We start from the raw sequence: 6,136 nt of genomic DNA on the forward strand, positions 1-6,136 counted from the left end.
CTCTGCGCTGCTGCGGCACCGATCTGTGAGGGCTGCCTACGCCCCTTCCCCGAAGGGCCATGTGTAGCCGAGGCCACATCCTGACTTTCCTCACACTCACGCTGATCCACAGACAGCCCTTCTGCCAAAAGCACATGGGGGACAGGAGGAAGCAGCCAGGAAAAGTGGCATATGCAGGTATCAAAATGAGGAGCGTTTCTCCCCCTGCTGATCCATCTGGATCCAGATTCTCCTGCTGCCTTTAAAGGCCCGCAGGGAGGTAGCCAGCAGCACCCCATAGATCTTGGTATGTGCTTCACCTCAGTTTTGGGCCATGCATCTAACTGCACTGCTGCAAGAAGAGGCTCAATTATGTAGCTGGAGGGAAAGCTTAGGTCCCTTCTAGCAAACCACCTACTCAGATGTGCTGCTACATGCAGTGGGCTGCAGTCCTCTGTTCAACATGGGCAGCTTGTGAGCGTGTGGGAAAAAAATCTGGAGGTGCCTCATCTGCTGAGATCTCGTTCAGCCTCTCCCCAGGGTCCCAAGGAATTTAATGCATTTCCGAGAGTTACAAGTGTTGTTGTGAGCAGTGGCTTTCAGTGCTGAGTACCAGAGGTCTCCCAGGCCTGGCTAGGACAGTTCCCACATAAGGGGATGTGGGGAGAGGAGAAAGAATTTGGAGGCTGTTTGCTGATTCTTTCTCTCCATGAATGCAAAATAAGGGAACTGGAGGTTCACCGCAGTTCTCACAACGCTGTTCACTCCACTTTTCTCAGCCAGTAAACAAAGCCCAGTGGTCCAAAACCCAGGAACAAGCTTTGCTTCATTCCTGGTTTAAACTTGTGCTTCCCAGTCTAAATTCGTGCAAGACAAAGTATGACTCCATCCCAGGAGAGTGGTGAATATTTCCACATAAGTTCCCAACCTACTGATAAACTTTGGGCTTCTCCCATCACATCTGCATGCAGTGATACTCCTTCAAGGCCTATAAGAGTTATGATGATAGCAGCACTGAGCAATGCATTGTAATGATGAAATGTTCCCTGGCAGGAGAATCAGGCTGTGACAAACATGTCCAACAGACCTCCACTGTTTTTCTCCTTTGTGGTGCTCCCACCAGAATAGCTGCCAGATGCTCCACCCGTACTGCCTCCCCTGCTGAATGGGAAATGGTGTTGTAGTGACTGTGCTGTGAGGAGAGAACTTGAAGGATTTGTTCAAGTTCTGGCCTGGGCACCCCTGACATTGATAGTACCTTTTCCTGACCTCACATAGCACCTGACATAATGTGGGGCCATGCAAACTTCTGCAACCTCAGTGCAAATGGGTCTGTCACCTGCAGAAGGGCACAAAGCTTTCAGCTGTGGTCTGACCAGCACGACCAGCACGAGCATACAGAGTAGAAAAAGCAGGGAGCACATTCCCTTCTTGAGGACATTTGATTGATAGCGGACCCAGGTGTGCTTGACACCCATTCAGCGTTACAGCAAAGACCAGCCATGCTGAGGAGGGCACGAAAGGGAAAACTTGGCTCATACGTCTCGATGTTTTGTCATTCCAGCCCAGGGCGCAGTGTTGCTGGTTCTGAGAATACAGTGTGCCCAGTGACATTTGGCTGTGGTAGACCTGTTTTGCGATGACGCTTCGTGCAAACCCACAGCACTCAAACTGAAAAGGGGGAGGGCTTGCGAGAAATGAATTCTTCAGGAAGGTATGGCACATGTTTTTCTAAGAATACACAGCATGATAACACATAACACTTGCCAAAGTGGAAGGGCAAAAGGATATTGCCCTGCCCATCTATCAAGTATCGAGGAGGTCTGATGAGAATATCAACATGTACTCAGATCATACTTACTTCTTTTTAAGTTATTCTTTGTCATCATTTTATGGCAGTCTTTACCTAGTTGGCTACACTTAATGTTTTGGGGGGATGCTAAATTTAGAGAAATTTTATTTTCCCTCCTCTTTTGGGCTGGCAAGTGACAGCAATCAGCAACTGTCTTTTCTTATTACAAGAGTAACCACAGCCCTATTTACAAGGACTAGATAAAGGATTACAAAACCTGGCCCTACAGCAGCAGTGAGGATGACCACACCATAGATGTGAAGCATGTATATGTGGGTGTATTCAAGGGGAGGGAAAAGCTAGTGATGCTTTTAAGATTTGAGGCCCACTCTTCAATGTAAAAGGTATGTTCTTCCTAGAAGGCGGGAAACTCACGAATTACGTATAAAGCCTGAGAGTGCCAAATCCCAGAGTTACAGGAACATCTGCTTTGAAATCTTGTAAAAAACGTTCCCTTTGCACCATTTTCCTGGGGCTAAATCTTGCTTTGGACTATATGACTTGTGTCTGTTAGTAAATCAAACTGGTGTGGAACACTTCTGGGAAAATCTCTTGGCCTCCAAATCTGGGTTGCTGCACCCAAACTGCATAACTGGAGCTGGTACAGGAACATCCTTGCTCTGCTTGTGTGGGGCCCTTTGGTGAGGGCATCTGCTGGCTCACCCCTGTCCTGAGGTAACACTGGCTTCCCTCCTGCCAGCACCCAGAGCTGGTAGCTAACACTTGATCTTGGAATTCAAATACCATACAGCACTCAGGCACAGCTGCTGGAGAACACATGCTGGTGCAGCCAGGGTATTCCTGAAGTCCAGAGCCATTCTTTCCAGAAGCAAATAGCTTATGGCAAACACCCAAAGCAGTGGCTGCTGCTCACATAGGCACGTAGCAGGGTTCCTCACATCTCCCTCATTCCTATGGCTGTGACTGATCCAGCAGGATTTACCTAATAAACCCAGAGAGCTGCAGTGAAATTCTGGGCACCCAGGACTCCTTTTCCCTGAACTCCCTCTTGAGGTCCCTAATATGCCCATGTTTGCCTTATCCTTTGGATAGCTCAGCCCTGCTTTAACCCCATCCCACTCACTTGCTATGCTGTCTGTCTCTGGACTGAACTGTGTGTACCTGCCTCTGGAAGACATTCTCCCACCCAAATACACCACCACTGACATTTCTCACAACAATCATTCAATCGTTCCCTCCTTCATCCCTTTCTATCAGAGCAAATCTACCATTTCCATGCATTTTACTACTGCAGTCATTGCTTAGGGTCTTTGAGGTCAAAGCTGAGCAAACCTCAAGTGCCCCACCAGGCAACTGTGCAGAAATAAATTTCAATTTCAAAGATTCGTTCCGTTGATGTATTCCCTGAGCTGACACTGCTCGCAAGCTCAGCTGTATCACAGATCACATGTTTAGGATTTAATTGTCTTCACTGTACGTTAAATATACTGTGAATAGTGTGCTGGAGAGGCAAGACGCAGAAAGATTTAAACACAAACAAAATGTACGTGGTTGAAGAGAAAGCCATGAGGAATTCTGCAGCCCTGGCTTGACTTTCAGGAGAGTTTTGTGCTAGGTTGCATTTTAGGACATGTTTTTGTGATCTGCTTTATCTAATCTCATCATTGTCGAGAAAAAGCAGCGCCATCCAGGCCTCCAGCCACACCACCCCAGCCCTTGTGCTGGCACTGGGATTAATTTGGCTGTGGGATGAACTGGAGCAGAGAAAGGATTTAGTTTACAAAGCTGCGTATGAGGGTTAGTGCTGCTACAACGGAGAGAGAGCCATGGGCCTAGGGATTCCTGGGGGGCAGGGAATGACCCTGCCCATTTTGGTAGCAGTTGCTCTGCTGTCAGTGAAATCACACCCGCAGGACAGGGGTCCTTCCTTCTCAGTGTGAGGAGGTAATTCAGGCATTGTGCAGTGTCTTCTCACTTAAATCACAGTAATGAATACAGTAAAACCTCACAAGTTTAATAGATTAAAAGATGGCAGTTTTGGCCCGCCTGAGGGAAATGCTGAGGTAGGAGGGCAGCAGCCACTTTAGCTTAAGAGATAAGAATGGAGCCCTGGCAGTGGCACTCATCTAACTGTTGGACTTACTGCAGGCTAGTCCTCTCTTGGTGGGAAGGTTTAGTACTGCCTTGTGTGAGGCAGTCACAACAGGAATCTTCCAGCAGCACAGCAGTGCCTGCACCGAACAAGTGCCCACATTGTCACAGCAGTGGTGGCCCTGTTGTTGGTAAACAGTGCTGCTCCCTGAGGAGAATTTCCTCTTGGAGGCTGATGATTGCCAATGCAAATTAAAGCTGCCTGCAGCTGAAGAGCACAAGCATAAACTTTCTGTCATGTCTTCACCAGAAGTCAAGCCACATGAAATGTGACTTCCCATGAAGACATGTTCAATGTCTGGGCTTCACAATAGCCCTGAAATCAGCACTAACAGCTCAGAAGGTAAGCTGCCATCAGCTAAGCCCTTCTCTTGCCAGCTCTGCAAGGGCTGGTGGCATTGGAATTAAAGAACTGATCTGTCCTTAATAAAAAGAATACCTTGGCCTTTGCCCTCCCTTTCCTGATAAACGAACGGTAATTGCTGTGGGCAGCCAGTCTTGTAGAAAACTTCCAGCTGTCAAGGGGGGAAAATGTCCAGCAATTATTCAAAGAGCTGTTGTCAGCATTTACACAGTTTGGAGTGTACAGACTCTAGCTGTGGCCTTTATGACATGTGCTATTAAACCAGGATAACAAAGTGGATCCCAAGAGCAGCACATGCAGGTTAGCTAAAAATGTAGTTAATCTCTGAAAGTGCAAAGCAAAAGGATTACAATGTGCACGGTGTGCATGTGGCTTCTGTCTATTTTAGTGCAAAGAGGAGGCTGGGTGCCCAGCTGGGGCACCCAGGACACCACGACGGGCCACCCCTGGCCCTGTGCATGAGCAAGAAGCACAGGAAAAAGAACACTTCTTGTGGAAATTGCGAGCACTGATACTAAAAGCAAGTGGCTGGTGTGACCTCTTCAAGGTCAGCTGAAGGGCCTAGTAGTATGGGGGTGAATGAGAGCAGGGTCCTGCTTCAGAGAGGCTGCCACAGAGGAAGAGACTATGATTCACTTCAGGAGAGCACTTGTTTTCCACCACGCTCACTTGTGCAGCATCTGTAGTTGCAGGGTGCAGAGAAGGGGGAAATTAAGAGAACAGGGTGGCTGCAAGAGGAGGGGGAGATCAAAGCATCTTCGTTTTTTCCCTCAATTTGAACTTCTGTGTCTGATTTCTAATGCATTTCTCAGTGTTTGTTTTCCCCAGAGGTCCACCTGCAAGGCCAGACCTCTGTGAGAAGAATTCCTTCCTCCCTGTGCCAAACAAGAAGGCCTGCTGTGCTAGAGACAGCAGGCCAGGCCACCATCCCCACCACCCCACCCCTGTTCTTATGCTACCTGGAGGTGCCATGGGTGCAACAGGGGCAGGTGGCTGCTCTCGCCCCTTCTGCTGACACCACCAGACTAGTGACAAGTTTTACGAGTAACTTCATGAGCCAAGTCATTTAACCATTTCTGCCCTCCCGGTCTCATTTGCCTCACAGGATGGCAGCAGTTGATACTTCACAAGATAAAGAATATTTTGTTGTAAGCAAAGAAAGAGTAGAGAAGGTCGATGGCAGTAATGGGAGGGAAATGAGCTGAAAACCATAGACAAGGCAAAAGTCTGATTAATCGTATGAGTGAGGAGGCTTGTAGAGTGCCATGAGAGCAGTTGAAGAGGCATTGAGTCACATAGCAAGCTTGTACCATAAAATGATCTATACCTATTTCCCAGAAGGTGATTAGTTTGCATAATTCAGAAGTTTTATGAAGGGTGTTCATTGGAACTCAATGAATAGTTAATTTATTTTTTGTTTCATTGTCAAAGTTGGAAAGTCAGGAGGACTCTTTTCAATCAGACTGAAAGGAAAAAAACTGATTTTTTTTTCAAATTGGAAAGTAAAAAAACTAATAATTTGGAGGCTTCAAAGGTGTCAGAGTGCAGTATTAATAAAGCAACAACACAAGTGCTCTTATAGAGCATTCACAGTTAAATCCCTTCAAGTCAGGAATGGACTATAGTTTCATAGCTGTTGAAGGAATGGAGGAATGGGAATGAAGGGAGACCAACTCCAGCCTAACCTCTCCAGCCCAAAGACCTTGGTACAAAGATACCATGTATTTTCATTGAATATACATGACCTCTGGCAAGAATCCAACACAGGCTGATATATCAGGCAAGTAATATTGCAGCAACACCACTTACAAGGCTATGGCAGCAGAACT

The sequence above is a fragment of the Nestor notabilis genome, unplaced genomic scaffold, assembly GCF_000696875.1.
Source record: "Nestor notabilis isolate BGI_N333 unplaced genomic scaffold, ASM69687v1 scaffold35297, whole genome shotgun sequence".
NCBI lineage: Eukaryota > Metazoa > Chordata > Aves > Psittaciformes > Psittacidae > Nestor > Nestor notabilis.